Genomic DNA, 25,887 nt, shown 5'->3' with positions numbered 1-25,887 from the left:
TACAGACTCAAACTCACTCCACTTAGTTTCTACACATAGTAATTGAAAGAACATTTAACTCCGTGTCTCTTGACAGTGGCCAATAATAAAAGCTTAGAGGAAGAGAATAAAGAAAAGAGTATGACTACAATTAAACTTTTCACAGAGATAACATCCCAGAGTGCAGTAGCCAGAGGTCTAGGCATTTCCTCAGCTGAAGGTTTCATCAGACTGTTGTGCTTCACAGCTGCTAAATGAGATGTCAAAGATTCTTTAAAATTATCTATGGCAAACTGTTCCCAGTTCAGAATATTTCTTTTATTTTCATTATTTCTAACCTAATGTCTAATAATTTCGCTGAACAGAATTATTCTTTAACAAGCTCTTGAAAACAGTTTTTATTTACCTCCTTTTCTGTTCACAGTTTTATGGATTTCTGGTATATCTAGTCCTTATTTATTTTCTTCACAAGGTAAAGAGTTCTAATCTACTTAGCTTTTCTTCATCTGGAAGCCATTCCTCTGGAAATACTTAATAGAAACATGTATTCTTAGTTGTATTATTATTTATTATTTCAGACTAAATGACATAAAAATAAAAACGATCACAAATTTATAATTTCCCCCCCACTTTTTCTTTAAGCATGTTATTTGTTTTTCAGATAATTATTTAAAATTATTCATTTTTTTCCTCTTTGCCTTTTGGTTTATTTTTTTTCCATATGTCTTGCAATGTCATTGAGGATTCAGTGTGTCCCACTTCCACATGCCATTCCCTCACACATTTCAGAATGGGAATTCAAAAGCCCAAGAAAGTATCTAATTTGTTGAGTACAGTAAATTGGAACTGTAATTTCATTTGGAATAAAAACTCTTCCTGAGAAATATGAAAATGGTAGTTTTGTTGTATTAAAAATATCAGTACATTAAATGAATGATAACAAAGTTGGAAAAATCATGCAAGGTGTTCAAACACAAACAAAAAAGAAAGAAAAGAAAATCCAGATGTATCATGCTTATTTCTTTTTTTCTCCTTTTGCATGGGTAGTTTTCAGTGGTGTAGTCATAATGCAAAAAGTATAAATTTTTTAAGTTTAAATATACCAACTGAAAACAAGTGAGGTTTTTTTTTTTTAAATAATCTTAAATTCAAACACAACAGATGCCAGAATGTTGCAATTAAACAAATAACTTTAAATTATGTTTATTAATCCACAGCCTTGATTTAGACTGGGATAATCCTGGGTTTTGGACTTAAACCCAAAGAGGCTTTGGAGATTCATATTAACCTTCTGAAGGGCATTTCACAAGGTCAGAGCCATGTCATAAAAGGAATATTAATGTAAGTGGAAGCTGTGGAATGAAGCATCGCTGCCATTGATTTCTTAAGAGCACCATTTAAAGTGGGACTTATAGGAAAAGATATAGCAAATAGCTGTAAATGCACAGCAGGAGCTAGAGGCTCCTTGGGGGTCAGGATGCTGGGAGCCATGGGGAATTCTCTCAGGAGTGGCAGGGCAAGACCTCACCAGCCAGGGCTGGTCCCACAGCCCTGGCCAGGGAGCAAGGCTGGCCCCCACGGCAGGGGGGCAGTCCTGGCCACAGCCTAACTCTTTGGGCACCTGGGAGCTTCTCCCCTCAGCAATCAGCAGGATGGGGCTGCCCATGGCCATGCTGGTGCTGAGGTGTCCCTCAGCCCTGGTGTACAAGCCCCCAGTAGGAAGGCTCTCAAGACCCTTACAATAATAAATACAAAACTTTACATAGACAAGCTGCCTATGCTACATCATATAGCTAATACGTAGGAAAATTTGTGACAGGGACTGAACAAGACCTTGCTGTCCTCACTACAGCTTCATGGATGTTAGTAGTTTTTTCATAGAATAACATCATGCACACCAGAAGTATGAAAACAACAAAAATTGAAATATCTGACAAATGTGAAAGACAAACATGTAATTATTATCCTGGCACTATTTTAGGATATGCAACATCCCCTTAGAAAATGTTGCTATTTTTCTAACACTGGAAATTTCCAGTTATCAAGAACTTATTAAAAAATTTAAGTTATGTAGGTATTTAAGTGAATACTAAAATATTCATAAAACCAGTTTATAATCTTGGGTTGAAAGTATTCAAAAACTCTTAATTAAAGATCTACAGAAAACCTTTGGGTCATGAAGTCCCTTAGTTATCAGCCACTCATTTGATTAAATACTTTCAAATATCTAGAAACTTGCTGAAAACAATTGTGAAAATTCACAAAGTTTGACAGTAGTCTTTAAACTTGGGAGCAGATGTGAAGTTAACACATTCAAAAGTGAAATCCTGAGAATGCATGTATTTTAAGACATGTTGCTGAGCTAAATTTCTTACAGAAAAAATATACTGAGCATGAGCAAAAAACCAACTATATGGGCTATATGAAACTATGTGCATTTTTCTTTTAGGAGTTTGTTAAACACTGATAATTTCAAGTGGGCTGGGCAACTCAGTACTTCTCCCCTATTTTGCCCTTAACTTCTTTTAAATTTGATTCTGCTGAAAAAAAAAGGAGTACCAGGGAGCATGAACTGGCTCTATCAGTTCTTTGCTTTTCACTACAGTGGGAAATCAATTACATAGACTGTTACACTGTACTCTCAATTCCTTCACGTCCCTTCACCTATGAGCAGCTGACACACTGTTATTTTCGCCATATCCTTCCTATTAATTTGTGTCCCAAAGAAAAACTGCTCAGTTTAGGTCCTCCAAATCAAATCAAAATCAAAGTATTTTATATATTTATTAACAATTCATAATTAATCAACAGTGAACCATGAGAAGGATCAGTATCAGAAGTAAAACAGATATACCACAATAGTAGCCACCTACAAAATGTTAATAAACACATGCAGATGTCTAAACAACCTTCTATAAACAATCCCAGAAAATTCTAATCCTATACAAATATTCATTCACAGTTATGTGGACACACACACTCTCACAGGACATGGGGACTACAAGTTGATATCCTTCTCCTGACACTGCAGGGTCCCCTACTAGCACACACCTGTGTTGGAGATGTGGGTGCTTCAGCTTTATATGTACCCATGCTGATCACTGTAACTTGGTAATGTGAATGCCAGTGGACCCACAAGGTCACATATGGGTCCACACATGCTGCACCCTGCACCGTCACTCCAGGAACAGGTGCAGGCTGCTCACAGCATCAGATGGAGAGGCTGCTCTCTCCAGCCTAAGCAGAAGTTCTGGCAGCATCAAAACAGCTTCCCACTACTGCTTTCTTCTACACTGTCTCTACTCCCACATTGCTGATTTTTGTATTTATTTTATACAGTCTTTCAGGTTTACTCCTTGTTTGTTTCAACAGTCTTTTCAGTATTCACTGGTTATTGTTTAATCTTGATTGTCATTTTCCTCTTTAACACCATCAGCTGAATGTTCCTTTTTAACATGTTCAGGTTTTGACAAACATACACCAGACTTTTTTTTTGTGTATGATACACATGTACTACATGTACTCATATGCCCTAGTTTTACCCGTGTTGTCTAAAAGATATCTTAAATTAGGAGGGCCAGATTCTCAGTGATTTTAAAACTAACATTAGCAGTTTAGTATAAAGGGAGACAGCTCTTTAAGATTTTGTTATTCATTTCTCCTGCTAAGTAATAGTTTCCAGTTAAACTTATGCAGATCATCCTTATTCATGGTCAGCTGGCAGAATATAGCCTTACTTATAGAAATATCCACCAATATAACTAACAGCTGAACTGTCTTACTTCATATGTGAATATGATTAGGTTGGTAATTTTAGTCTTCCATGAATGCATGTGCATGCATCCACAATAGCTGTCTGCCCCTTGGTATAAAGTACACTGCTTAGCGACATGCCTTTAACGTACAAGCCAATATCAGTCCTTCATGGAAATACTGAATCTAGATCCATTAAAAATCTCATGAATCTGCCAAATAAATATACTAAAGGAAGTTATTGTTTCACAGTATTAATCCCACAGAAATATTTTGTAAATCCATTTTGAGGCAACCTGCATGTGTTCAAGGGTGCATATGCTCCGTCCCTTAAAAAAAATCAGTGTCTTTTTCCTTTAAACAGTAATTTCACACAGCAGCATCAAAACCAACAAAAGCATTTTGCTGCATCATTAGCTTGGATGACATGTCAAGAGTGATGACAGCAATGCACAACTGAGTACGCCTAACTACAAAAAAAGCATAGTTATCGTGTCACATAAAGGTCAAACTTCTTTAACAGGTTATTGGTATGATATGTTAACCCAGATGCATTTGCACCTCCTTACTTTTCTCTACCAGCAGACAGTGTACACTGAACTGCTACCAGTTACCCACTGAGGAAAAAGAGTTCTTACAGAACTTACCTGTTTATTAAAATTAATCCATATTCCATTCATAAATGTAAAGTATGATGCAAAGAACACTGAAAAACATAACTATATGACAAAATGGTGTCACTCTTCCAGTTCTCAGGTATTTTTATTAATTAATATTTAATATCCTTGAAAATGATAGGAGAAAATACATGTTACCATAATAATTCATAATAGATCAATGTTTTTATATTATATTGAACCTGATTTGGAAATGGAGACCTAAGTTTATAATGAGTATGTTCAACACTACTTGTGACATAGTTGGGAAAAACTTTAGTTTGAGCAATTTATTGCACTTTTGCCAATGAAATTTTGTATTATTTTTTATTCTGTATTCTGTATCATATATAAACTCCAAAATGGCTTGGGGGATTCCTAAATTATCATTATATTTCTAGGGCCTGGACTCCTAAAAATGTCCAAATATGATAGTTTTATATATTTAATAACAAGGCATTTTTACTGGTTGCTATCTACTACTTTATTAGACAGTTTCCTCCCCCAGGGCAAACAAACTGTGCGTTCCAGTGAGGGAAGAAATGACAGTTTAAAAACTAGGCATATAGGTTGTTTGCCTTAAATTTGTGTATAATATTTTTTTCTTTTTGTTATTTACTTCAACTATATTCTTTCTTATTCTTTTATTATATTTTTAATCTTTCCCTTGTTAGCACTTCAGGACTGAAGTCAAAGGCATTATTGTCTGGTTTTCCTTTTCACAAGTAAATGACATTGTTTTATGGGCTTATTTTCCTCCTCCATTGAGTCCTCAGTTAAGTCTGTGAGCGAGATGAAAAGGGGCACTTCAGAGTTTTCAGTGTGGTTGGAATTTAAGTAATTTTAAAATCAGCAACAATGCTGCAGAACTGCCTGCATACCTGAAAAGCATAAGAGTTTTTGGCCGTAAAGTTACTTAACTATTGAAAGTGCTGTCTTTTTTTGAAGTAATTTTGTCAGAGTTGGGCAGCTCTAGATCTATATTTCATCTAAAGCCAACTAAGATTCATTGGTTTAAACAAAAACGTGGTCATGCCTTGCCACATGCCTCCTGCAAAATGCATACCTCTGCTTCCAAGACATCAATGAAAAAGGATAGGAACTATCTTACTATGCTAAACCAATATGTGTTTATGCAGCAGTATGAACTTTGAGTTTCTTTTTGGTCTGAAATGTTACCAGTGTGCATCTCCTTAAAAAGCAGTTAATCACAAATAGGCAAGGCTGAAGAAATGGTGTTCTTCATCATCCTTGTTGAAGTTGCTCCACTGTGCAGGGAAAAAAATGTAAGATTTCTGTGACAGTTGGAAAACTAAGTGTTCATAACTGGCTTTGAGAATTTACAGAACCAGGTAGAGAATTAATCATTATGAGAGTGATCATCTTCATGCTTGAGTGTCTTTGTGAACCTCATCTGATAGCCTTTCACAAAGTCACTTACCTATCTTTATGCATTTGATCCTGTCTTTCTGAAGAAAAAAAAAGTAAAGATTGTGTACTATATAAATGAAGGTTTGGAAGAAAAAGAGCAAAACTATCTAGGTGAGCATTCTGTACTGAGGCTGCTTCAAATACTATAGTTAAACTTTCAGATAATCACTCAATTCAACCCACATGCTAGAATGGGCTTATTATCTGTTTGGGGAATCTTGATTTTTTTCAATTGTTTTAGTTTCCAGCCTATGTGGGCATTGATTAAAAACATGTTTTGTTGGGCTTTGTCTTTCAGCACTTTGGTTTGTTGACTGCTTCCTTAAATAATGTTATGTTTGAAGTTTTGTCTTGTAGATACTACAGACATCTTAAGGAAACCTGTTTCAAAAATCCTTGGTAAGTACACATTGTATATGGTTTCTTCAGCTCTGTGCTGTGATAGTCAACAATATTTTATAGACGGAAGCTCACCAGCCATTTCAGATGTGTCCATAGAGCCCTTTGTAGAACAGTCCTCCAAAACTACCCTTGGGGAGAAAGAAAATATATTTCCACAGTGTCATTATCTTTACAGTTTGATTATAATGACTACAGCTATAATTCTATTACTACTGATGCTACTATTACAAGTGTAATATACCACAGCAGAGTGTGACATTTCCTAGGCTATTGTGAAGCCTCTAGAAGCCATCAAGGATTTGCTTAGTGTGCTACAGAACATGTCTGAACAACTAATTTTATGAGACAAGGCACCACTGTGAATAAAACCAGCTCCAGCTTTCAAAGTGAATGTTTTGTACCCTGTGTGATAAAGCAAGAATTTAGTTTAAGCCAAAAGAATATCTGGAACACTTTCTCTTCCCACATACCACTTTTTATTAGAATAGACAAGAACAAACCACATAAACTGAGAATAAAAATTACCAGTGTGTATTATGGGTATGCCAAGCTTTTATGTCTGGAAAGTAGATTTGAGGTAGGAAAAGGAATTCTGTTGTACAATCCAGTTTTGTACATGAATCTACTGAAATTGCATTGGATTGAAACTTGAACTGATATTTTCTCAGTACTTGGTTCACATTTATTTTAGAAGAATTTCTGAAAAAAATATGTATTAAAATGGACTGAGAAAATATTCGGTTAAAACTGATGAAAAAATAGAGAAAAAAGAAATGACAAGAAAGAAACCTCTTCATAATAAACAAATTGAGGGAAGGACAGAGAAACAGTGAGGTAATCAACCTAATTGAAATCTAGGCATACCTGCAGTTCTCTACATAATTTCTAGGTACTTTCCTTATACTTGCATATTTAAATTAGGATTGCAATAGTACATGAACATTAGAAAATTCTAGCTTTTTTTTTTCTTTCCTTTTTTCTTTTTAACTGAGTTTATGGATTTTATAACATAAAAAGTATGTTAGGCCATTTTGGTCTGATTTCTGTATTATGTGGGCTAAAGAATCTCATCTAAAAACAAACTTCACACTGGTTAAGGAAATATGACTTTATTTCAGTATGGATTAATATTTATAAATAAGGAAGAGAGTTCTAAAATAATCATTCCAATAAACTTTTTATTTTCTTTTTTCCCACTTTAAACTTTGCAAGAAATGTGATTCTGAAAGCCTGTTTCTATCTCATGCAGGATAATCTAGAACATAGTTACTTACATAGTTAGAATTACGTTATAATTTTCTTGACGAAAAGTAGGCTTTATCCCTTAATAGAAAGTACTATAAATTCCTTCAGATACAGAAATTCTGGAGAGTGAAAGTAATGTTTCTTATTATTCATGGAAAGGAGATTCATAATGAAAGAGCACCTTTTTTTTTTCCCTATGAAAAAGTTGAAAATCCTCTGAATGCATCATAGTTAATCCAAAAAAGCTTTGGGATTGTCAAGAACAAATATGATCAGTATTTCTATATAGTATGCTCACACCAAAATGTGGTGCAATTCTACAGTTTTGCAAAGAAGTTACTGTAGCTTTGAAAAAAATCCTTTTTCTTTTTCTTTTTCTTTTTTTTTTTTTTTTTTTTTTTCTTTCTGTGTTGTGTGGTTCAGCATTTGTGCAAAGGGACAGCCAGTCTGGACTATTCACAGACTATGCTTTCTCTTAGGGTCCTTCAAATGGAGACAGTGAGTTTGAAGAGGCAGACTGAAAGAAAATCTTCCTGTAACAATAAAAATTTAAGTCTACATATCTTCAACCTCTTAAACTGCTATTCCTGTAAAGTGTTAACAGTCAAACATAAAATGTATCCAGCAATATATGTCCAAGACCTTTGGGTTTGGACAGAGAACATTTCCCTTTACTGCAGTAGGAGGTATCCTTAAGTAAGATATATTGTAAAAATACTCAACGTGTGAATATGGAACTGTACTCTTATGTACAAATTCCTTATAAATTTCTTGTAAACTTTGAATGGACAATTTTTCGTGTATTTTCCCACAATGATTTCTTTTTTTCCGATGCTATCAATAAATGCATGGTAAGTGAAATATCTCAGAAGTGTTTTGGGTGAAATTAGTGTTTAGCTACTATTGAGAATAAAGTTGTATTTCCACATTATTACTTCTAAGACATCTGATATCCTGAATCCATTGCTCCCAGAACTAGTTTACCCAGGAATGTGTCTAATATCCAGGAAAGAGCACCAGATACATGACTGGAAATTCACATCAACAATATCCTCTGACTACTATACCAAGCCCTCTTTGTTATGAAACACTACCTATGGAACAGATGACTTTCTTGTCTGCACTGGGTGGCAGTTCAATTTCCCTTCTTCTTAGAAGTTAGAAAGGAGATCTTTACTTCCATTTATGTTTCTTATGCACCAAAAAAGCACAAGTTACCTCACAATGTGTAGGCATTTCTTCTTCAAAAGTGTACAGATGGTAGCCAAATAGAAAACTATCTTTTGGAACCTATTGTCTTACTTGTTCAAGTAAGCCTATTTATTTCCTAACACTACTGGTATTACTGTCATGATACTCTCAAATATTCATGTATTTGGTTTGTGTGTGATGAGGTTTTGGTAGCAGGCAAAGGGCTACAGGGGTGGCTCCTGTGAGAAGCTGCTAGAAGCTCCCCCAGCTCCAAGTCGGACCTGCCTCTGGCCAAGGCTGAGCCAATTAGCGATGGTGGTTGTGCCTCTGTGATAACATATTGAAAGATGCAGACACCAAAGTCAGTGAAGAAGGAGAAGGAGCAGGAGGGGGAGGTTTGCCAGAGCAGAGACTCCCCTGCAGCCTGAGGTGAGAGAACAGGCTGTCCCTCCACAGCCCATGGAGGTCACTGGTGGAGCAGATATCCATCTGCAGCCTGTGGATGACCCCACGCCGGAGCAGGTGGCTGTGCCCAAAGAATGCTGTGACTCTGAAAGAAACCCACACTGGAACAGCCTGTTGCTGGGAGGACTGCAGCCCATGGAAGGGACCCATGCTGGAGCAGTTCATGAAGAACTGCAGCCCTGTGGGAAGGACTCAAGTTAAAGAAGTTCATGGAGGACTGTCTCCCATGGGAGGGGCCCCATGTTGGAGCAGGGGAAGAGTGTGAGGAGCCCTCCCTCTGAGGAGGAAGGAGCCTCAGAAACAATGTGTAATGAACTGACTGCAACCCCCATTCCCCATCCCCCTGTGCCACTTGGCAGAGGAGGTAGAGAAAATTGAGAGCAAAGTTGAGCCCAGGAAGAAAGGAGGGGTGGTGGAAAGGTATTTTTTAAAGATGAGGTTGTATTTCCCACTATGTTACTCTGATTTAATTGGTAAATTAGTGGTGGTGGTGTTCAAATTAAATTGATGTTTTGGTTTTTTTCTCAAACTGAGTCTTTTTCCCATGACCATAACTGGTGAGTGAGTCCTCCCGGTCTTTGTCTCAATCCCAAGCTTTTTGTTATATTTTCTTCATCCTATCCCTGAGGATGGAAGGAGTGAACTAGCAGCCATGTGGTGCTTAGTTGCCCTCTGGGTCTCAACCACAACAGTCCTGAAAACAATGTCTGCATTAAACAATGCAAGTGTTTCCTCTTGATCTTTGAAACCTGCACTTAAAAAAATGGTTTCATAACCCCTATGTGGTGAAGTCAAAAGCTCCAGAGAGCAGCACTGGGAAGTCTACCACAGCACTCTGCTTTTGTGATACTGGTTTTCAGTTAAAACAAAGATGTATCTGCAATGGTGATTCCAATCAAAGGAATTTATTTCTTAGCAGTGTCTTCCAAAAAATGAATGCAGTTATAACACATTCCAAAGAATATGAGAGAAGTGGTTAAATAAATATGTATCACTATTTTATTTATTGATGAATAATAATTATCCAAAGCAAGTAATTAAAATACATTAACATTTGATTTTTCTAACAGTCTTGCCCTTAAGAGAGAAGCAAATGATACTCTGCACAAACACAACAACCATTAACAGCAGCAAATGGATTAATCTATTCCTTATTAATATTCATTTCGATTTCTGTGATTTATATCTAAGCTATGAAAATCTTGGACTGTTTTTGCCCATATCCTCCTAACAGACCAATTGTCTAAAACCTTTTCTGCAATAACTACTAGAACTTTCATCACACTGTGCAAAATGTCAGAATCACTCTACTTCTATTCCAGAAGTAACTGGTAGCTGTTCTACATTATTATAACTATAGGCATTTGAATATATGCAGTTATTTTACTATCATTAGCGCATAAAGCACTTTAATTGCATAAATCATAAGCAGTCATTTACTATCATTGTAGAAATTGCTAGTTAAAACCTAGTCTACAACATGCAGAAGTTTCAGATAAGCAGTACATGAATCCGTGCTTCTCTGTCAACTCTCGGATTACTTATTCTGAAATAATCCTTGACATAAGGATTGAAAATGACAGAAGGAACATATTACTGGTCACAGTGCTGATCCGAGTAGTAGAAAGACACTTTGGTTTAACTGTTACTGTTAGGAGCAGCATTACTGTTGTACCTTAAAGAGAGGAAAAATATATCAGATTTCACTGTGATGTCAAAGAATAAAAACAAGGTCAAAAGATACACAAATCGACTTAATTTTTTTTGGTTGGAAATATATCTGGAAAACATAGAATACACTAAGTGATAAGAAATAGTAACAGAAGACACCAACAAAACCCTAAGGCTTATAAATCAACCTGATCTTAAGGGTAAGTACTTTTGGAAAAAGAAACTAGGAATATAAATATATATTTGATTACACAGTAATAGATACGAAACTAAGAGGATAAGTGAATGCCATTGGACTGAAAAGAGAAAATAAAAATTTGTGTATAAGAAAAAAACTACAAATTGAAGTATCTCAAAAGTTTTCTGGAAAGTTTTCCATAACTGTAAGTTTATAATACTTTTAGGCTAATTGCTTACACACAAAAATTACATAACAAGCAACTTGACTGACCAACTCATCCCATGAGTTAACAAGATTATCATCAGTTATTACTTGGTGGTCACACAAAGATACAAAAACTTTTACAATTCTCAAGCTTAATAAACTTTATGAGCTTCTCAAGTAGTTAAATATCCAGCTGCAGGGTCAGCACCTACCTTCATTTTGTTTCTTCTACAATATCAGTCAGTTGACAGAACCAGTGCTTAAAGAATCAATACTGGTACCTGTTAATAGTAATCATCACCACATTCAATAAACAAAGACCTTTTACAAAATTCTATGAAATTCATGAAGACAAACACTGAAACACCAAGGTGAAATCCTTATTAAACTTATGCAGTGCCTTCTAATCTGTTGTTAAGTACTAGAACTGTTAGAACAGCAATTTAAAAAAAAATCAGTTAGGATTTTGGACAGAAAAACAGTGAACTATGCATATTAACTTTATACCTACAAGCTATCTTGTAGGAAAGAAAAAGTGTTGAAATGTTTCTACTGTGTGTTTTTGGAGGTTGTTTTACTTCCTTGAGAAAATAGAAAAGCAAAAGATTAGGAGTCTCATCCTGATAAAATTATATTCCTCAGCACCCTCTGACTATGATTTTACTTGTAGATGGGTACTAGAACAATTTGAATATTGCTGAGAAAAGAATGCTTTTCCCATAATTTGCTCATGTGAATTTATTTACACTTTGAGACAATTATTTCATGCTTTTTGAAACAAATTTCATGATTTTTTTAATCAGTGTTTTTAAAAGTATTATCTTTCATTGACCTTTGATGCTTCACATTTTTTATCTTCTATTGGAAATACTCAATTTTTAAGCTTTGAAATAGTGCAATTATAAAAATTTGTGACCAACTATGTAACAGACTTATGTACCATTTTACCTTTTTCAGACTTTTACTCATCACCACAAGGGAATTATGTTTTGATCAGACAACAGCCACTACCAATAGTAAAGTTAAGAAATAAGACAAAATAATAGTTCATCTCCTTTTTCAAAAAATCAGTCATCCAGAATATTATTTTGTAATGCCTCATTTATAAAGAAAAGACTTATCTTAAAGGAAAAAAGATAAAGTAAAATAAAATAAGAAAACATTCTTTGAATTTTCAGAAAAAAATATTCTATATCATTCTTTTGGTGGGTGAAAATAAGTATTTCTCAAATGAAGTATATAGTATATAAAACTGCTCTGTTGGTGCACTTCCACTTCTGATTTTCTAATTTTGTGTTTAGATAGCCTTATATATAATGACCATTACAATGATATCAGATCTGAGAGCAGAAAGATCGTATTGCTTCTTTAGATGTTTTTTCTTCAATATAAAACCTAATGTAATTAAAGTATGGTGTTCCAGAGGAACTTGCTAATCATCTTCTTGTTAGTTACCATTTAAAATATTTCTGTCTGGTTTATAGCTCTGTCACAGTTGACTTTCCTACCACAAATGGATGCAGGAGTTATGAAAGAAAATGAAAAAAAGTCAAGCAGCTGTAATCAGAAGGAATGTTTGCTTCTGTGTTCCCTATGATATCCTTTGTCAGGTTTAAAGATTGCGATTAAACTGCAGATAAACACATCTGAGAAGAACACTGATTTTTATACCAAGACTTTGTGATAAATTATGAGGAAACTACATCTGACTAGAAGAGAAATCCCTTTATGTAATTTCCAGAAACAAGACATGTATTATGCCAGCAATTAGTTTGGAAAAAGCAAGATAGTCAGCTGTATTTGGGCTTGTTTTATTTTTCTCTGTGAAATTATTACAGGTTTTCACCATGAGTAGGTAACAATAAAGTCCTATTAATATCTTGCAAAAGACTAATTTTTTTCCTATCCAGCTTTGCTACAAGTAGGAAGAAAACAAATGAACAAACCCCAACCTTTTCAGAGCTCAGACATATGAGTAAATGAAATATTGCACTTGCATTGAAATGTTAAATGTGATCTAGTGAAAAATGAAATGGTTTAATCAGAGTGCAACCTTTTGTAGCATTTAATGATACTGTTTCAGATGGAAGTGTAACAGTGCATCTGAATGTTTCAAACAATTAAGTAAGACATTCAGATAATGCATTGAGAAACAAGGAGAGAAAGTTTGAGTTCAAATGCATGAATTCTTAGATTTGCACAAACAGAAAAAGAAATGTCCTCTTGATCCTTTTTTTTTGGTTTTTTTTGGGGGGGGGGGGAGGTCTTTCATTACAGTACTTAAGAAATGACTAAAATTCTTAGTTAATAAGATTTTTTTTTTTTATAGAAGTTCTATGAAAAATGTATTATGAACTAGAAGTTGATAAAACTGACCTGAAAGAATGTGGACTATAATAAGAACAACAGAGTGTATTACAGAGTATTAATATTAGAATATTTCCCTTATATTACAACATGAAGAAAACTGCAGTAACATTTTAATTTTAAAAAAAACAGAGAAACTGACCTTCAACTGGTTCATTACAAGTAGGGAGTTTTGTGGGGGGTTTTTGTTGGGTTTTTTTGTTTGTTTGTGGTTTGAGTGTTGGGTTTGTTTGTTTTGTTTTGTTTTTAAATACATAACATAGATGCACAGAAAAACAAGTATCTCTTAGGAATGCAGCAGAAAATTCCTTAGTCCCTGCTTCAGCAATATCAAACATATGAAAAGCTTTTAGAAAGAATGCCCTGCTATAGGGATATACTTGCTGGCCCTGCTCTATATAAGAGGAAATTTTGTATCCTATCAGCACAGCCTCTACAGTAAGATGGGGAGAAGGAGATGGGAGGATATTTTTGCAGTGTAGTACAGCATTTTTATCACATCTTTAGCTAGCAAAGAAGCTGAATAAAATCTCTGAACTCAAAGTGATGTCTCCCATGTCTTTAAAATACTAGTGTTCATACAGTATATAGCATGTTTAGATCTATTTTAGATACTGAATAGTAAATAGCACTCTTCCTAAACTACATATTGACCTGCATAAACAAAGCTTTCAGTACAAATTTCAGTCTTGATTCAGAGCAATTATCATCTTGCAAGTGGTCCTTATTTATTCATATTGTCACTACATGAAATTTACTGACAGAATATGACTGATCAGACTACTCTACCAGGAGCAAATTAGTAGATGCAGTGGTAGACGAGCTGGGAATGAAGCAATGAAGTTGAGCCTGGGAAAAGGTTGGAGTTGGAGAAAGGTGTTGTTTTAAATTTGGTTTTGTGTCTTACTATCCAAATATACCTTAATTTGCTATAAATTCCCCAAGTTTTCTGTTTCGTTTGTGAATCTAAATGCTAAACCATCCCCTTGTGTTTATCTTGAGCCATGAGCTTTTGCATCCTTCTCCTGCTGAGGGGGGGAGTGAGTGGCTGATCAGTGTCTGGCAGCTGGCCAAGGTCAACCCACCACAAGAAGTGATGTACATTAATCAGTGGCAGAGGGAAGAAGATGAAGATATTAAAAATTGGACACGTCAAGAATATACAATATTTGGGGAGTGAGAGTCGATAGAGGTAATGGTAAATAAAAGGCTGAGAGAGTTGGCATTCTTCAGCCTGGAGAACAAAAGTCTCTGTGGGGACCTTCTTGTGGCCTTTCAGTATATGAAGAGCACTTACAAGAAAGATGGAGAAAGACCTTTTATTAGGGCCTGTGGTGACAGAATAAGGGGAAACAGTTTTAAACTGAAAGAGGGTAGTTTTAGATTGGACACAGGAAGAAATTTTTTACAATGAGAGTGGCGAGGCAATGGAACAGGTTGCCCAGAGAAGTTGTGGATGCCCCATAATTGGAAGTGTTCAAGGTCAGGTTAGATGGGGCTCTGAGCAACCTGACCTAAAGGAAGGTGTCCCTGCCCATGGCAGGAGGGTTGGACTAGGTGATCTTCAAAGGTTACTTCCAACTTAAACCATTCTATGATTCACTTTAAAAAGAGCAATTTTGTATACCAAGTAAGACAAAAGGAAAAAACATGAGTGTATATATATGTATATATGAATATATATATGTTCATATTCATATTTATATACATGCATTTGTGATTTTATAAATGTGTGTTTTCACAGACACATATTCCAGATTTAAAATTTTTCAAACAAAAACACGTCAAATAAAAATGCACAGTTCCTGCAACTTCTGATCCAACTTCAAGATTTGTTTTCTCAGAATGTTTGAAATAAACTGTCTCAGAAAGGAATGCAAAAGTTGATAAAACCTCATAGAAAGCAATTTAGTGGCATAAATGGTACTTATTTGAAGTCTGAAATATGCTAAATATTTTCTTTATTAATAACTCCAGCAATTTAGTCTGAGATCTTCTGCTTGTAAAAATCAACACAGCTCCACTGACTGTATTGCTTTTGGAACACAGCTCTTCTGTTTTAGAGCAGATGAGAGTTCAATACTTTCAATGTTGTGCTCACATTTGTCACATCTGAGTTTTCCTCAAGTATCCATATATAGTTAGACAGACTAGCTCTGGAGATCTGTACACGTGAAAATTAAACTGCAGAAAATTGCAGGCAGAATAAAAGAGTCAGATCTCTCAAAGGTTGATGGGAAATGTTGGCTTTGAAGGGAAATATTTTCCCCACAACTGCAGACATCAAGCATGAAAAAGGGAATATGCATTTCCACTCACCTTAAAAGTTTTTCTTGTTACATTTTCCATCAAGAAGACTATTAATGTGGATATCTTGCCTGACATTTTACCATCTGAGATATATACTTTGCAAACTCTCATAAATTAGAAAAAAATTCAAGTTTTGAAGGAGGCAATGTCAGAGAAAAGCAGCAAAATAGTGATGGGACTTAACAACAATAACAGTGTTGTTATTGTAACACGTAACAAATAGTCTCACAAAGACATATTGGACATATTGCAACAACAACAACAAAACACACACAAAAACCCAAAGGCATTGAGAATAATTCTGAAGGGGACTATCTATTTTGAACATGGTTATCCTGTACTTTCAGCCATGGGGAAAAAACCAAACATCTTTTTAAACAGTGTCTTGTAAATGTTTTTATTTCTTTACCCTAAATCAACAAAAAATATATCCATTATTGTATGAAAATTAACAGAAAATTGACTAAAGTTTTGTCATCTTCCTTTCGATACAGTGTATATTTTGTCACTGAACTTAATACCATATGATCTGTTTGGAAGTTCACAGGTATTTTATGACATTACCAAAATAATAAAAATTAATTAAGATTTTGATACATTTTTAACTAAATATTTTCTAATTTCCCATTATTTTAGTAATGTAATTGTTTGCCAAAGTAGGAAATGTATCAAAAATAATGAATAATAGGAATCAAAACACAAATTATTCATTGAAACATGGTTTTGACTTAGATGATTATTTTTAGAATTATATTTTACGTTCATTATGCAATGAATGTGTTCTGAAGGCAAACTGTGTTAATGCACTCACGGAACACTACTGATGAAAGTAAAAGTTCCTGTCTTATAAAATTAGAAATTACAAATATAATAGAAACTAGAGAAATAAGTTCACAAAGCTTGGAAAAGGTGTTAAATAACGCATTGAAAGTTAAGATATGCTTACACTAAAAAGAAATCTTATTAATCATAAATCCTTTTCTATAGACCATATGGATAAACATGGACTGTTAGAATCATTTCATTAGAGGCTGCAAAAGGGTGCCTAGAGGTTCTCCAGCAAAGATACAGTTAGATTGAAGCTTCATTATTCTTTAACGTGTTATGTTTCCCATTAGACAGTGATCAAAGAAAAAATACTAAAGATCTGTAGGATGCAAGATTGATTACAGACTGATTCAGCAGTGTAATCACTGTTTGGTGCAATCTCAGCATGAATGGAGTCCCCTGAGAGCATGTTGCTATCTGATAGCACTACAGTAAGGGAAAAATCAAACTACTTTTAGAAAGTAAATTAGTTTGGGTTGCATTACACAAGAAAGGATTATATCTCAGAGTGTCATTCTTCCTGGGATCCAAAAGCAGGTGTTCTAAAAACATTTCAGTTCAACTGTACATAAAACCCAAACCCAGAACTGTTCAGTTACTCTAGTAGAGGTAGCAGAAGCAACATATTTTTTCTTTTGTGTTATTATGATAGATTCAGTTAATAGTTCCTATTTTAGTATGCAACTTAAAATATCATTATTCTAACTTTTTATGAGTCTTAATTTTCCATTTATGTAGTTGTTTCCTCTTTTCTTTCTTAATTCTCCATTACCCAATAGAATTTCACATCTGGAAGACTTACTGAGATATGAATTATTTGTTCCAAGCACAGAAGTGACTGACATTGTAAGGCACTAGTGTAAATCATCTGCTGTTATGAATTAACAAACATCCACTGAATCAAATCCTACAGCATCTGTTAACATCAGCCATGTATTTTTAATTTAAAGCAATGGTATTCAAATTTCCTCCAGGAATATAAGTCCTCAGTAACAGCTACTATATTTTGAGGAACAGAAGTCTAAAGTTTAAAATTACAGAAGAGCTTTGAAGCTCTTTGCCAGTACTGTGCAAGCAAATGAATCTCTAGCAATTAATCTCTTAGAAAACTTATGTTTCTTTCAGATGATACAGACATTTGGAAAAAGAGGGAAGAATAACCTTTTCTTAGAAGTTTGGGGCTTTTTGTAACGAAGATTTGTGGTTGAATACTGTACTACACTTTCACTGGATTATGGAACAAGTTCTGTGTTTAATTCTCCAGGACATTACACATAATTAAATTCTCTAAGTGTTTCACAAAATTAATTGTATGGATTTCTGTACATTTTGCTTATTTTTAACAAAGTTATTTAAAAATCTCTAATATAGTACGATACATTCTGTGTCTTTTTTCTTAATATTGACCGTGTAACCTCAGCTTTGAGAGGAATGAGGGAGAATGAAAGAGAAATGAAAGCTGCCACAGACAGATCTTCAAGAAGTGGAGACTCCTCAACATCTACACTATTCATAGAAAGTCACAGGAAATGTATGTTCCATTTTTACTTCCTTAGTAAGAGAGAAAATGAATGGTAAATGGTTAATATATGAATAAAACACAGCATCCATTTGCTACCACCTCTTAGCAGGAATGTGTAAAATGTACATATTTGAAGAACAATGTCATTAATAGAATTGAAAAATGAATTGAAAAATTCTATTGAATAGAAAAAGTATTTTATTTCCAAAGTGAATTACCATTTATTTTTAAAATGACATTTGATCTTAAGAAACTGTTTACCTTTTAGTTGAATACAGTATCACTTACAAAAGTACTTTAGAATATTTTGTGGCATCAGGAATAATGCAGTGACTTTGCAGCTTATGCCCTTTTTTGATAAATCTTAGGAAGCCATTGTGAAGAGCTCATAATTACTGTTGGTCCTACTTTTAATTAATAATTAAATAATTTAGTTTACAGAATATTTTATCTATTATTGATATTAGTTTAATATATTGCTTGACAAGGTATCCTTTTTTTTATATTACCACATATATTGATAAATATTTAGCTTTCCTTTTTATTATTTTTCATACTTTATGTATACATATCATATGGTATAGATATCTGAAAGGAAAAATTATAACTTTCATTTATTCTGTAGGAAGTTCTATATGTCAGTGTTTTGTTTCATTCCTCAGGAAAGAAAAATGTCAACATTACAGAATTGTTGGTGAAATGGAACAACCTGTTTCAATGCCTACCAGCCATCCTTTCCACACTTAGATACCTAGAGTTAGACCAATGACAGGCCAGATACTCAACCAGACATAAGTACAACTTTCCAGCTTGTGAGAAAGCAGAGACACTTATGAGGCGGATAAGAAACAGAGCTTTCCCTTACTCAGCAAGATAGCTGGGTGACTAACAAGGAGGTAAGACATCTCAGGATCCTGCATAGCAAGACAACTTAAGGAACCCTTTGGACTGCTCAGAAAACCCAGCTGGGCAGGTGGTAACTTGAGGAGTTAGCCAGGTTTCACACCAGCCAAGGAGGACAGCTGGGTAGTAGGCAAGCTGAGAAGCCAAGCATTCTGCCTGATTTCTAGCCAGCCCACCAGCCTGTGGTCCAATTGGCAAGATAGGTGGTGAGCATACTGGCAGAAAATCAAATAAACTAGCAGCTGGATGCCTGGCCAGCCTATCAGCCTTTCTGCTTTTCCTTGGTATTTTTGACACAATCTACATGTTCCCAAACAGTAATCCAGTTCAGTTCAGTCAGGTTTTTTCCTGATAAAACCTGTTCAAAAATAACCTAATCATTTCTAGCATTTAGTATATAAAGTAAATATATGATGAACAATATTTTTATTCCTCCACATAACCACATATAAGTAGTTTATCAGAAGCCTCTATGAATTCTTTCTCTATGAGGTTTCCAGATACCAAGGATAGGTGAATTCCTCATCTGTCAGAAAATGTCTGGTTTAGGCTTATTCTTCTATAGTATCTTATTTTCTTGAAAACAGTTGCTATATACTGCCTGCTTTTGGTCTTTCTGAATTCCTTCATGATCACAGTCTTTCTTTAATATAATTAAAAATCCCTATTTACTTATTTTTCTTCACTGAAGATATTACTGAGAGATATATGCCCCCAGTACCTTAGTATAAGTTTCCACCAATTTTTTATTTTTCATATATTGTTACTTTTCTAATCGGGTCACCAAGATACTTCATTTAATCATTTAACAATTCATATCTATGCCAATGAGATTTACATTTTTAAATATAATTTTAGGATATATTGTAGCAAACATCTCAAAGTGCTTTCAGTTATTACTTTAAAATTTTATAAAAACTAAAAAATGTGTTGCTATTCTATTAATGTCTTGTCAATTTTAAAGACTGACTACAGTCAAACTTATGTTATGTAGTCAAAGAAATTTTTTGATGTTGTGTAAATTATTGAGAAAGTGGACATTAGCTAGACTTAAAGGAATCTTATTTAACACCAACATTATTAATTCCTTCTGCAAAGATTAGTGTATTATTGGTAGGGAAGTCTTTAAACCTTTAAAAAGTATTTTGTCTTCCTGGATTCTGTCAATTTCTTATATTCTGGGATGTCATTCCATGATTGTATATTAGTGGTGGATCATATTCACATTATAGGTAACTTCATAGTCACTTATAATACACAACACTGAGAAAGTAAACTATGTATACCCAAATATCCCATATACTGTTTCTTGCTTCTCCCTATAAATAGGAAAACTATATATTCCTAAATATTGCATTTAATGGTTTTGTGGCATATTTGGTAAATAATATATTGCAACTGTAGTCTGGTGCAGTAGCTGTGATAGAAGTTCCCACACTGCTGAGGAATATTTTGACTGTAAAAGCCTCTAAAATTTTGTGATGTGTGGTCATATACAGAACTACCTAGCCATGACCAATGGCTGTCAGCCTGGAATTTGACTTCCTTAACCAGAATTGAATTCCTGCAGTCAAATGGGTTCAACAATTCCATGATAAAGCACCATGACACAGTCCAACTAAATGAACTCAGGTATGCCATGATACTTCATTCATTCATTCATTCAGATAAAGAGATTTCATACCAAAGATTAAATAGCCTACTCTTAATTTGATTGAATGAGTCACAAGTGGTGACTGTATGTGTATTTTGTCAAAGAATTATCAAATAAGATGGCTGTCAAGGAAAAGAGAACTTGAAGAACTGTGTAAGTGCGGCTTATTTGGATTCAGGATTGTGGCCAAACTTTGGTACCATTATATCTCATTAAGAAGAGCACCACAGAACTAATATCCAGCCAATGCATTCATGGAATAAAAAAGTTTACCATGCCCATCAGATTCAGTTGAAATAAGTGTCACTTTCTCAGCTGTAATTGAGAAAATTTAGGTGAAACCTTAAGCCATTTTAAAGTGGGAGAGAAATGGACTAGGAAGGGATAATGCTGTACATACCAAGCTAGCAGATTTTATGGACAGTGAAATAGATTTGGGGGCAAGCATGAGAACTGTACATTTTGCATATCTTTTGGGGACTCAAATTTGTGATTGAATAAAATAATAGGAAATTACTTTCAAATCCTTAAATAGTAACTATGATTCCAAACAAAATTTTATGTGAGAACTCTAAGGCAATCCTGTTTTAGAAGGATAAGAACATAAAAGCCACTTGTCACAGATTAAAATCAGACGGTAAAATCTTAGAAGCTTGTTCAGTGACTGTACGCTTCCCTCCAAACTACATGGGAAAAAAAGATCTAAATATTGCTATTTACTTAGTTAATCAAAAGACTTCACAACCAAGGGAAGACTTGAAGACTTGGACCAATTTTACCTCCTGAGGTTACACTGTTAAGTGTCACACAAGTGACAATTTGGAAGGGAAGCAAAATTCAAACTACCAAGTCTTTTTGCTAATATCCCTACTATGAGTAAAAGCTATAGAAAAGGCCAGCATCTGGTAGTAATGTATCTTAGCTTGATAGTAGAAGAAATTTATTAATTACAACTTAGAAATTTACAATTTACTAATTGCAAGAAACTTCATTTGGGTAAATGGAAATAATTCTTCCTGATGCAAATATTGTCTCTTATTCTTCCTCCTTTCCATCCAGGTTTCTGCTTCTCTATTACTCTCAGAGAAAGGGGAAAAAGAACTTCAGACAACTAAAGCATGATCTTGGGTTTCTGTATAGAATGTAAAACCTTCCTGCCAGACATGGTAAAGCTGGTTTCTACAGAAGTGAAATAAACAAACGAATGTAAGTGTCCTCTCCTCATCTTTGTCTTTTAGCAGATGGTGACACATGACAAAATATTTTTCCCATATAAAGTAGCTACAGTTATTTCACAACTAATTTACCTCATTAATTTAGTTTCTTTTAAATTAAAACCCAACTCAACAAAGTTATTTGGGTTAGATACCTGTTTCTAACTTCATGAATTATCCTAATGACTTTATTGGAACAACTGACATATGTTTAAGTGTATATGAACTGCAGCTGTAGATACAATCTTTCCGCATCCTATTTGTCCAAGAATGTATTTATATAAATTTTAATCTTTTTTTTTAATTGGTTGTCATTGATTCCTTCTAAATTTTAGGTTTAGAAGGGTGCTCCCTTGTTCCAGGTATTGGGGTCCATGTCAGCATAACAGGAGGAATTATTTTTTTCCCTATTGAAGAAAATAACTACTTTGTGTAAGGACATTAAAAGTGCAAAGGAGAGGTGATAGAAGATAAATAGCAGTCCATCAGGTATGTGATGTATGTAAGGTGTAAGGATATTTTGTTAAATAGTTCTGCAATGTCATAAAGACAACATTTTAGAACTAGAGCAATTTTTTCAGTTTTATTTACATTTAGAAAGACTTATACAAAATAAGCACCCCACATGCATTTTTTAAGTCTTGAAGTCAAAAAAATGATTAAACTTGTGCTCAATATTAAGACATTTATTCTTTTGTTGTTGTCCCCTTCAATTTTAGGCTGGTAAGTAGTCCTTGATATCATCGGGATTCATGAATAGAATAGAAATATTTCAGTTGGAAGGGACCTACAATGATCATCTAGACCAACTGCCTGACCACTTCAGAGCCACATCAGAAATGTTTGCTTTAAATGTTCTCTAATTCTAAAACACTAACTTTAAAACAATCTCATTATTTTGCCTGACCATGCATGTTGCTACTGTTCAACTCTTCACAACAGAAGAAACTTCATTTTTTTAATATTGGTTTCATTTCAAATATTCTTATGCCAAGGTAAAACATTGCACAGAACCAAATTAATTTACCTGCAATGAACAACAAACAAAAACTGTTTGAACAGGTCAGGGACAAAACTTGCTGCAGCTTTTTTAACTGTTAGAACTAGTTCTGTTTTTAATTTGTGATGACACTAAAAAATAGCCGAAGGCTATATCCCTCCCTCTGGCTCTGTGAAAAGAGGGTAGCCAAACCTGCTAGAATTGTTAAAATGGGCAGAAAAGGGGGAGAACAGTCAATTATCAGCATGTTCCTACGTTCCTTGGGACTCACTGAGAGCTTCTCTAACAGAGTTTCACTGGGTCATTTCTCCATTGGATTAAGAGGCAGGTGGAGGGAAAAAGGTAGAGGTAAGAAAGAGGTGCTCTCTACAGCTTGATCCCCTGCTGATCCCACAGATAGAAGAGCTTGTGTTACTGCAAATAGCTATAAAGAACACACGGCTCATCTCAGGCTACCTCTGTACCATTCTAGTGAAACGGTAAAACTGACTTTTTATCTTTCACAGAACTTCTCAAAATATTGCATGGCACATTAAAATTTAATAAGTTCTCTCTGTGTTTTTCTTAATGAGGACAATTATTTTAATGTGGGAAACCTCCAGGTTTCTGCTCTGTCATAACTCAAACGAATTTCTGGACCATTGCACTATTCATATTGCTTCAATAAGGCTGTCTCATGGGAAATTCAGTCTTGCATCTGAGATGCCTTTCCCTGTGAAAACTTTATCAAAATTCATTCTTCTGAAAGGCTATGTTTTTGATGAAATCATATTTTTTTCACCAAAAAGCATAACTCTGAAAAATTCTGGTCATCTCTGGTAGTAAGACTAAAGAATTTGTACAGCCTATTGAATACACAGTTGTTGAATATATAGTTATTCAATATCAGTCTGTTCTAGAGACTTGTTTTATGATAAATCACTTATTTTTGTATGATTTAATTTCATGATGCTAAATGGAGGCTACAACTTATTTTTCTTTTATTCAGCCCCATGATGATAAACATTATATAAATGTAGACATAAATATCTAAATACTGATAGTGCATTCATATGTGTTTTTCTTCCTGAAGCTGCAGAGGTTATAATTCTCCCAGCTGTTAATCATTTACTTTTTTTCACTGAATAAAAATCACTATTCCTTCAGAGTTGCTAACTAACTTTTCTTTTGAGTGAAACCTGAGATTTAGTCAAAAAAGAAGCACATGAGCTGAGATAGTTTAAATAGTAAGTGTTTGCTAACCTTTGGAAGTGTTTGACTGACGTAAATTAGATTATCCATGTAGCTGACCTAGCAAATTAGAAAGGTAATATAAGTATGCAGTTTGATGCAACCTGAAAGGGTGTTATGGCCTCCTTCTCTGATACTTTCACTGAACAGTAGCATTTCAGGAGTGCTTAAAGCTGAGTACTTGTCAGTGTGGGTCCAAACCAGAACCTGAACTTTTTATGAGGAAAGGCTAGAATATTTGATTGGGTAGAGGATTCATTTGAAACTGCGAGAATCAAGATAATCTTTCAATGGTTTTTATTATCTATGTAAATAAGCATACATTGTTATTGCTGAAGTGTTACAGAGTAAGCAAGAGAACTGCTGAGTCCTCTTGCTCAAAGTCTTCTGTGAGACCTTGGCCCCACTGAAAACACTGGAGCCAGAATTTCTCTGTTTCTACTGATATTGTTCTCTCTTACTCCCCTCAAGACAGTCATTATGTTTCTTTCATGAGGAGTAGGATTGATAAAAATAATGACAAATATTATGATATGGACAGGTTTCTTAACCTGAAAAGTTATTTGCAGTAGGAAGATGTTGCCAGCCACATTTAATTCAGATAGATTTGAAGATGGAATTTTAGCATATTCCTGTAAAGTTGTGGTGTGTACCTTCTAAGTGTTAACAGGTTAGGAGTTTGTCACAGGGAAATCTGGTGATTCAGAAGTTGTAAGAACAGAATCACAATAATAAGCCCTATGAAGTCTAAAATTTATTTATTAAGTGGGATGTATATAATTTGTGAATATGAAGTTTTATTTTAAGGTGTCTGTCCAACAACACAGAGGTGCTGCACAGAACACGTGCCAGTCTGAACATCCAGTCTGATTGTGACCAGCAGCAGGGATCCAAGCAAACAAGACACTAACACCAAGATCACAGTATTCCCATATATACATCTCAGTTCCACCTCCATTTTAGCTGGCTAACAAACACCAACAACAACCTTCCACAGACAATTGGATTTCTCCTTATTTAAGCCAATTAGTGGTCATTATCTGGGTCAGTATCACCTGCTGGATCCTTCCCCAAATTCATTAAAAGGATGTAAAATTGTTTGTAGCTCATTTGTGCTTCTTTGTTTCTTTCCCAGATGCACCTAACTATTAGAGAGGGCAGACAAACCTCTCACACAATGATTATCTTTTCTCAGCTTGTTTTGCTAATCCATAACAGAATCATCTAATGAATTAGAGCTGTGTAGGTGTAGTCAAGGTCTCATTTTATCTCAGAAATACTGTTGTGTAGGCTTCACCTGTGACAAAGTTTAGGTCTTATTCGGTCAAAATAACAGAGTTCAAACTAGTGTCTTCCCCTTTACCACTCACTTCAGCAATATTTTGAATAGATAGAGAAGATGAGATCAAGACAGTGAGTGTCAAATCACAGCTTATCTCAGAATGTAGAAAAGTGAAAGAAAGGTATTTTAAGATTTTTTAAATGTAATCAGCATGTTGACAACTTATAATGAAGGGATCAGTACAAACAAAAAAAATATAAACTGCATCACTGCTTTATTGCTCTTTGTAAGTAAAATAGAATGGAAGGAGCAGAACTCATTTCATTGATGCACTGCGTTATTTTCCTTGAAACAATACAGGAATCAGAGTTAGTTTCCCTCTCAGACTGAGAAATAATA

The sequence above is a fragment of the Strix uralensis genome, chromosome 4, assembly GCF_047716275.1.
Source record: "Strix uralensis isolate ZFMK-TIS-50842 chromosome 4, bStrUra1, whole genome shotgun sequence".
Lineage (NCBI taxonomy): Eukaryota > Metazoa > Chordata > Aves > Strigiformes > Strigidae > Strix > Strix uralensis.
The sequence above is the reverse complement of the archived record's forward strand: the minus strand, read 5'-3'. Positions refer to the sequence as shown.